Source organism: Xiphophorus couchianus, chromosome 5 (genome assembly GCF_001444195.1).
Source record: "Xiphophorus couchianus chromosome 5, X_couchianus-1.0, whole genome shotgun sequence".
NCBI classification, from domain to species: Eukaryota; Metazoa; Chordata; class Actinopteri; order Cyprinodontiformes; family Poeciliidae; genus Xiphophorus; species Xiphophorus couchianus.
Window position 1 is genome coordinate 39,227,658 of NC_040232.1, and position 10,019 is coordinate 39,237,676.

The window sequence follows — 10,019 nt, forward strand, 5'->3', positions numbered from 1 at the left end:
TAATTTTCCTTTTCCGCTTATCCACTAACCTTGCTTTTAAGGACACATACACAATATACTGTCATGATTAAATGTAAAAATGTGGATGAAACTTAGTGAAAAAAACCCCACCATTGTCCAAAGTACAACTCAGTTAGACCTTTAGAAAGCCTGGAGAAATGTTAATCAAGGCCACATTGAAATAGTACAGAAACATCTCTGATTCCCTGGAAACCTAATATTAAGAGAAAATTGCACAATATTTTTGAATCTTAACCAATGCCTACGTTTATCAGAGTGCACAGTTTAACCTTAATCTAGCTGTAGATTTAAATAGAAAATAGTATTATCTACTGATCTTCTATTACCTTTTACTAAATGCAAAAACCCAACACAACATGATAAAACAGAAAAGGCTTTACCCCCTCAGTGGTTCAGTCGTTTTCCAAGAGACGCGTAGCCAAAGCTAAGTTCTTAAGACAGTGTTGACAATTTCATTCACCTGGACAGTTCTCCATTATTGGCTCCTCCCTTTTGGTGATAAAGAAGACCTGCCTTTGTTGTGGTCGGGGTCTGAAATCTTCAAACACAGCGTGTCTGATCACAGGTATCTTCTTTAATAATCAAGAAAGAAAAAAGTAAAATAAATAAATAAATAATAACTTCAGGTTGCAATGTGCTTCTCCTCTGATTTTATCATGCCCTCCAATGATAAGCGTAATACATTCCGTTACTCAACACTACATCCTGTGCACAGTGTGTGACCTCAAGGGAGTGTGCAAGTAAAAGAGATGGGCAGATGAGTTGTATGTGTGTAGTTATGTGAAGGCGTGTGTGTCTGTGTAGAGACTTCCTTGTCCCAGGTTATGGAAGGAGCCTTAATTTGTCATCTGGCTCTACAGGTGAAACTTGAGATTGCTGAGCGGCTGAGGGGGCGGGGCATAAATAATACAAAACGTCCGGAGAGGAACAGAAGAAAAGCATGATTGGCTAATCTTCTGGGATGGAAAAGATAAGCTTGATTAGCAGTGAAGATACTGTAAAATGTACAAATGCTGAGCAAATTAACGCTCTCAGACTTCATTTATTAGCATGACAGAAGTTGCGTGTGAACACCTGCACATGCCCGCTGTTGAATCTGCTAAGTTTTTTATTCCCCCCTATTATCACTAACACCCCCACCCAATATTGTTATGCTTTCTATGTTTAAACTAAATTGAAATAAGCCATGTAGACACTGCTAGGATACTTTGACATATGTTAAAGCACGAAATGGGGCAAAGGTGGGAGTTACACACACTTGTTAAAGATATGACGTCTTCCCTCTAAGGTATCAGTGACACAAGAATGACTCTCAAACACACAGAGCTCCAGCCAGGGAAGGATCGGTAACAGGGCTGTGATTATTAGTGCCATCAACCAAATTATTCTTCTTCCCGAGGGAAGGGGTCAGATTGCCGGTTCTGTCCGGCTACAGGGTACAGGTGTTAGGTTGCTAGATCCAGATCTTGTAGATTGTAAGTGTATCTAATTATTACCAACCAGCATAGAGCACACGTCAATGTGTATGCATGTGTGCACAAGGCTTCACAAAGACATTCAAAAGACTTAATGTTACACAAAAATATGTATTCCTTTCCCCACAGTTTTGTGTCTAGCGGCTGAAGTGGTGATCAAGAAAATGAAAAGAACTGATCAAATGTAGGCAGCCAGTCTCCTCCTTTCCCAAAACAATTGGTGTTGGCAGGTGGTCCTCCAAGTTTAGATAGAATTTGTAAAGAGGAAACAGCATAGAGACACCAAGACACGCCTGAGAGAACACAGCAGATTTACAACAGAGGTGAACATGATGATTCTCATCAAAAGCATTCAGATCCTTGGGAGAAGTAAGAGATCATCTCAGCATCTCAGGCAGTTAACTCACAAACTGAGATATCCCCCCCCCCACTCCACACACACACACCCACGCCCCCCCCACCCACACACACACACACAGCAATCTGCTGCTATCTAGTGGAGCAGTTCAACTCCTGCAGCATTCTTAATTTGTTGTTGGTGAAAGTAGGTTGGTGGTTCTCAAACTTTTCTCAATGAGTGCCATATCATCATGCTTGCCTTGTGAATTTTTACCATGCTTTCAAAACTTGGACTTTGTTATTATCATAAGTTATGTCAAATATATGTAAAAAAAAACTAAAAAAAAACAACATTATATTCACTGACACTGTAAAATTGAAGGAAGTTACTTATGTTTCCGTTTTTACTTAAAAAAAGTCAATTTATACATTTTTGATAAGCGTAATTACCAGACAGGCACAATGATGTCAGAATTCCAAATAAGTCAGACTTCAGAATTTAATAAGAATACTTGTACACTGATGTTGTTTACAGCCAATACAAAACATGTTTTGAATCATTGTATCACCTTAAATCTTAAATACATTGCACAATACATCCTCTTATGATGATTCCATGTTGCTGATGTTTGAAGTCCAACTGCAGGACAGCACATAGGTCACTCAACTTATCAATGATCAAATTCCACCAGCTTCCAATTTGGAACTGGAACACATTATGGTTGGTTTGGTGTTATTCCCACACACAAGTTCTAACTTCAGAGGTTAGCAGAACCCAGCATAATTAGTCAAAAGAACTTCCGTTTTAATTGGGAGTTTTCAAATGTTTCCCTCTCGCCATTTTCTGTTCAAATTTTTTAGATCATGCAAAAGTAAAACGTGTTTATTTGCTCATCATCTTCAATTCATGCATATTTATCTTGCAAGTAAGTGTGTCAATATTTTAGCCAAATTGCAGTAGTTTGACTGCAATACTTTTTCAGTATTTTTTTTATTTGCAGTTGAGTTGAGTATTGGACAACTCTTCTGATTCTTTTTGCAAGGAGCTGCTTGTGGCTGATTTATGGCGAAATGATATTGTTTATTTTCTTTCTTTCTTGTTCTAAACATTATTTTTATAGGACAGAAGGTTATTAGAGTGTGTAACCATCTGTAGACAGCGCATGCTTGTGTGTAGGTTGTAGTGAGATCCATGCTCCCCTACCTCTGGAAGTCTTGACGTCACCGGTGCTCCGTAGTCACGTTTCTCCATCCTCTTAGGCAATAGGTTAAAAGGAGAATTAAGAAAAAAAAAAGTTCCTTTTATATTTTCCTAATCCTAATTGCCAACACGCTACCAATTTATTTTCTGCTCCTCTGGCATGAGCTCAAAGCAGCAGGGGCCGGGCTGCGGGGAGGAGACGTGTGGCACTGGGAACCGAGGATGAATATTTAACGACGGTTATTCTTCGACGGCCGGGCCGGGGGCTTGAGTTCCACGCACTCCGGTGAGAGCTGATGAGCTCCGTGGGTGGGCAGTACCGCTCATAAACACAGCGACACACACACACACACGCACACACACACACACACACACGTATGCGCTGTGTTTAAGGGAAGAGAACAAGTAAAATTGTGAGAACAAAATAATTTAAAACACAGCTCGACATAAGGAGGGGGAAAAAAGTTTGTTTTCCTTGCAGCGACTTGCCTTGGTTGTAGCGTTTCTGCAAACATTTCCTCTCGTCCGGACTGAACACAGCAGGAAAGTGTGTCATGAAATGGCTCAGGGGGGACATAGCGCAGCAGATAAAGGCGAGAGTTGCAACTAATTTTAAAAAAGGGGAAAACATTGCGTCTCTACATGAGCAATCCTTCTGTCGTCCACCAGATGGACCCGCCTGACAACAAACAGATAAACAGTGAAGGCAGCGCCACAAACTGCTGCATTCAATCCGTAACCCAGACGACCTTGCCGTCTCCCGGCATCACCAGCTGGCCGCCAGAATCAAAACACTTCTTGGCTTTGATATCATACCTGCTGGGGCCAACCCGCAACGCTCGGACCTGACTGGTTTTAGAAAAAAACATGCAACACGCCTTTGGCTCTGTTCGTGCTATTTTTAGAGCTGTTGCTGCAACAGTGACTTACACACTATAGATCCGATCATTTGTAGGAACTGACTGCAGGAGATGTTTGGCTTCCTGTTGCAGTTGGCAGACAAACAACTTCAACAGTCTTGGTCAGGGTAGGCAGCTGTCAGATCAGAGCTCTTTTTTATAAGTAATCCTGCAATGTCTTCAGTGAGCACACATAAAAATATACATTTAGCTGACTAAATATAGGCATGAATGTCAGAGCACCTGTAGGCATGGATTTTAAAGTGATACACTTCATATAACAGGAGCATCTCAATATTTGAATATCATTGCAGTGTGGTAGAATGTCTTATCCTAAATAAATAAATAAATCTAAAGGCTACAGGAGAACAAGTTTAAAAAAAAAAGACTTTGAAGAAAGAAGTTTCTCACTATGGCCTACACAACGCTGCTGATTTGACAGTTATCCAGCAAAGAGTCACAGACAACCTCCACAAGGACATGAGCTTATAGATAGATAGATAGATAGATAGATAGATAGATAGATAGATAGATAGATAGATAGATAGATAGATAGATAGATAGATAGATAGATAGATAGAAGACGTTTTTTTTTTAACTTTATTCAGATCTTGTTTTATATTCTAGTTTATTTAAAATTTGTAATAAATTACAAATTCAATATTTGTCTGTCTGTCTGTCTGTGTGTCTGTCTGTCTGTCTGTCTGTCTATCTATCTATCTATCTATCTATCTATCTATCTATCTATCTATCTATCTATCTATCTATCTATCTATCTATCTATCTATCTATCTATCTATCTATCTAGGTTAATGTTTGTTATTTAAGCATTGTAAAATATTCTAGCAATATTTCCCCAAAATTTCCTCTTCTATCCCTTAAGTAGTACTTTCTAAGAATATGTGCTTTACCTTTTTCTAGTTCTCTACAATGCACATAATTAGCTGTATTATGTTAATGGAACCTATTTAACCCAATGTGACCAAATCTATGACTTGTTCTTAGCTCCTATTGTACTATCAAGTTCACTTTTGCTCAAGTTTATATATAAATTAATATAAATATTATTCATATCACATTTCATTTTGTTGCAATTTTAGCAAATTTTGCAAATTTATCAGCTTATTAATTTACTTCAATGCCATAATGTGAATGATTCACAATCACTGAACCTCAAAACCGCTTTTCCTAATTCTGAATGCTAATTGAATTATTTCTGTCACCATACCCTGCCATGAGGTTGAAAGCATCCTTCATATTGATGAAAATATCACTCCCATGCATGTCTGTGGCTTCCAGCAATTTCTTACTTTACAAAACTAATTACATATCAAGAACTGGGGATGGGAGAGGTCTGCTGTTGTCTTTGAGTTTTCCAATAGCTGAAACAAAAAATACACCGGCCTTACCATCTGACTCCAGAGAAGTTTTCAAATTGACATGAACAACTGCTTTGGTAAAAAAAAAAAAAATCCAATCAGAAGGCACACCATTGAAAAACTAAGATATTAGAGCAAATTAGTTTATTTAGAATATACATGTTTTTGTTTGATATGTGCAAACAAAAACATGAGCAAAGTGAAGTCAAAAGTGAAACAGTAGCCATTGAATCAGTGACCAATATCAGTTTTCCTCCTGAAGAAGTCTGCCATGTGTTTAGCTGGAACAGCTGCTCTGAGACATCCACACTCTGCAGCAGGTCAGGGGTGGCTGTAGAAAGCTTCTGCTGGGAGCAGGGGACAGGTGTGTGCTTGTGTGGAGGACAGCAGCAAGAAGCAGAAAAGATTCTCTGACAGACAGATGAGAAGGAGAGAGACCAGAGTGGAAGAAGGAAAAGAAGAAAGCAGCGGGGGATATCCTCCACATCTGAGTAATCGAGGCTCCACCTGGAAAGGCAGGATGGTGTAGGATAACAAGGCTATCTGAGCGGTGAAAGCCCCGCTGTGTGTCCATCAGTTTTGAATAATCCCTGCTGTGGTTGGAGCATCAGTTTTAAAAAAAAAAATGGAATCCCTCCGTGTTCAAAGACACACCTCACTGCTGTTGTACTCCAGCCCAGGGCAAGTTTATCCTAGCTAATTACAAAAATACACCCTATTTTATTTTTCATAGTTTATTCATAGCTAAGAGCAAATTGAACTGAACACACTTAATATTGACTTTAAATGTCAGAGGTATATAATTGATGAAAAGAAGAATATGAACATGTAAATAGCCCATGCTTCCATTAACCATAAAATTGGGCAAATTGAAATTAAAAACAAATTTGCTTAATAGCAACACGGCAATTTTGAAAACACAAAAAAAACCCTCATGTTTTTTGATAAAACTTTTGTTTGCCAGGATGATGTGGCTTTTCAGCTGCAGAACACTTTTTCACATCACACAAGAGATGTGACGGTTCTTTGAAGGTTATAGCCCTGAGTTTAAAGCTGCCATCACTGATGACTTGAATTGGGCTGTTTTTGTTTTTTGTTTTGTTTTGATAAATATCACTTATATCTATTAAACCTGATTTGTTCTACTGCATGTCAAAATTAAAAAAAATAAACAAATAAATAAAAAAACAACTTAATGTCAGTTCCAATTACTGAGGTTTCTGTCCATCACTGGATCACCAGACCAGATTCATGTCAGTGTTTGAAGATGTGAGGGCTCACAAAGGCCCACAGTGGCAGTACAGTCCCCAGTAAGAGTCATCTAACTGGGGAGAACAAAAAGGTCCCCATGTGTGTTTTATGGCGCTTTGCACCTAACAGTGAAGGTCATTCCATCTACATATGAATGATACTACTCACACAATGTTCTGTAATTGATTGATTTTATGAGTGCTACAGTCAGTGTTAGATGATTTTTATGAAGTGAGGGACAACTGAATCTTCTTACTAGGAAAAGTCACAAAATATCTGAGAGTGCTGCTGAAAGTGCTGCACAAAAACAACATAGTAAATTAATTCAATCTGAGTGCATGACTTCCTTTTTTTCTTGTTGCTATTGAGATTTATTGCCTCATATGTCCCTCATAGACAACTCTGGGATATTGCTCCTCTGCCAAGTAAAGGACAACCAGACAATGTCAGATGAATGTTTGTGTTTTTTGTTTAAACCTAAATGTTAAATGAACACATCTTCTTTAAACAAATGATCTTCACTACAAAAGGAAAAAATTTGTTGAACGAATTTAAGTGAAAGAACTTGAAATAATAAAGTCATTAAAATGTAAAAACAAACATTTACTGAGTCAACTTACTGATTACAAATGCGTAACTTTTTTCTCGTGTAGAATAGTTTTAGTATTTTAGGAAACTACAACTGTATTCCTAGATAGAACTTAGAGATTTGTAATGTTTTAAATGAATAATTTGCTTATTTCCAACATTTAAAATCCATTCATCCATTATCATACATGCTTATCCATAGTGGGGTCATGAGGGGTGCTGGTGCCCATCTCCAGAGGTCAATGGGTGAGAGGTAAGGTCACCCTGGACAGGTCACCAGTCCATCACAGGGCAACACAAAGACAGACAGGACAAACAATCATGCACACACACACGTACACGCCCACACACACACCCACACGCCTACCCCCACACACACACCTATGGAGAATTTAGAGAGACCAATCAACCTGACAGTCATGTTTTTGGACTGTGTGTGGAAGCCAAAGTACCTGGAGAGAACCAACGCAGTCACAGGGAGAACATGTAGACTCCATGCAGGAAGACCCCAGGACCTTCTTGCTGCAAGAAGGTTCCGTGTCACTGTGGGACCACTGTGCAGCCCACTGCTGAATCTAATTATGTCTTTTTTTTTTTTACCAGATTTTGTTTAATTTTGGACTAACTCCATTTACTGGAAGGATAACTATAATCTGAGGAACTCCAATATGGGGTTTAAGGTAATTGCCGCTTAAATTAAATGACCCTTGGCAGCATCAACTATCATCAGACCTTATCCGATAACTGGCAATCTGTAAAGGAATTTTGACCGTCACTTCACTAGATAATCAAAGGGGAACTCACTGCAACAATGGCAGCCATCACACAATCGCACATGCATTTATACAAGCAATTAGTGAGACATTAAAAAAAAAGAAAAACAAACTAACAGTTGCAGGGAGATCCTGCAATAGACCTTCACATGATGGTAGAATAGTGTTTTCTCACTCATACTAGAAGGTTTTCAAATGACCTGTTTAAGGTCCTACCATAAATTGTCATGATCTGTGTTTTTCTGTGTTTATTTAGAGTTTTCTGTGTCCTTAAGTCTCTTCGTTGTCCTGTCCTCCCCTTGATTGTTCCCAGGTGTGTCTCGTTTCTATGATTACCCTCCCATGTATTTAACTCCACCTGTGTTCTTTGTTCGTCGTCGGGTCCTCGTCAATGTTAGCTTCTTCGTTGTCAGTGTGTCCATGTTCCTGCTGCTCGTTGTTTGGACTGTGCTTCATCATTAAATTCATCATTCATCATTCCTGGGTCCACTGCATCTGCCTCACCACCCTTCACCACACCGCTTCCTGACATAAATGCTCTTGAGCTTAAGGATACAAACTGATGGCATTCTCCTTTACGGTTTTCTGTTACAGAGCTGAATTCATGGCGCCATCAGTTATGGCGCCATGAATTCGTACATGTGTACATACAGTACATATCAATCTGAGTGCCACTTAAAATAGATGACTTTTAAGAGGCACTTATAAGTCATGAATGGATACAAACATATGTGGATAGGTTCCTACAGTACATACTGTCTTTAATGTTTGCTACCTTATCCTTCATCCTGTTCTGTAATAATCTGTAGGTTATTGAGGAGTATATTTTTTTCTATGAACTTGCTGTGCCCAATAGAGGAATAAAGGATGGATAGGAAGACAGAGCAGACAAGCTGACAGAGATTTGACAAAGTAACATACCTACTTTGGAGCTGTAAATCCTAGTCACAGTTGTAATCCACCATTTTATTATTTGTGGATGATTAGCATAAGATAGGTTTGTATTTTATTTCAACTTATAAAGTGAAGTGAATTTACATGGTCCCTTTCCACATGTAGGAATGATAAGAAAATGGAGGAGCAGATTTCTTGACATTTCTACGGTCAGCCTTTTCTCAGAACATCTTTAAATGTGAGGAGATGTTGTATGAGAACATATTGAACAAATTAGATTTCACTGAGTCATTGTTCAAAAAAGTGAACCTGGAGAATATTTCAAATATGCAGCTGTACATTTTGTAGCTTTAGGCCAACAGATGAAATTATTATGCATTTCCTCCTGCTTGATCACCAGAAACCACTTGGATCCAACCTTGTGCTTTTATGTTTTCTGCTGTGGAAGAGAGATAACACTTGACTTGGCACTGAAATAAATAAAATAAGTGTTCTATATTATATGAATTATTGTTTTAGTGTAGCAAGGGTTGCCATACCTGTTGTTGTTTTGCTTTACTATGACAGGTTAGCAGTAAACCTGTGGTAAAATGGACCCCTTTGTTTGCAGACTTGACAGATTTGTTGCTCTGACAAAACTGTTTTGTGATGTCAGACAAATAGTTTGATTATATCTCAAGAAAATATGCTTGCTTTATTTTGTATCACTCTTCATACTGATTTGTATGCCTTACAGTTCGTCATGAGATTATTTCAACCTCAAAGTTTTTTTCAGCTTGTGTCACTAGATCCATAACAGATGTTGTGGATGTAGTGATGTGTCCACAATCTCTGTTGATACGACTATCGTACTAAATCTGTGATTTTGTACGATAGTTCAACACAAAGTGCGCAATATTCTGAAAGGATAGAAACTGTTTCTAAAAGTCTTTTTATAAAAAATGTTTGAAATCTATTTGTATACACTTATAGAAGAAACAAAAAATGTCATTTGTATTTTTTTCTTAAACGTATGGAACATTCAAATTAACTAGCATTTAAAGCTATGAGTCAAATTTACACTAATCACAAATGTCAGAATTTACAGCAAGCATCTACAATACACAAGAAAAATCAAAAACAAATGTTTTAAATGTTTCAAATTGTCAAAAAGAGTTTTTCTATGAGCAAAGCAATGCTAGACAAGATGTGAAGTTTTC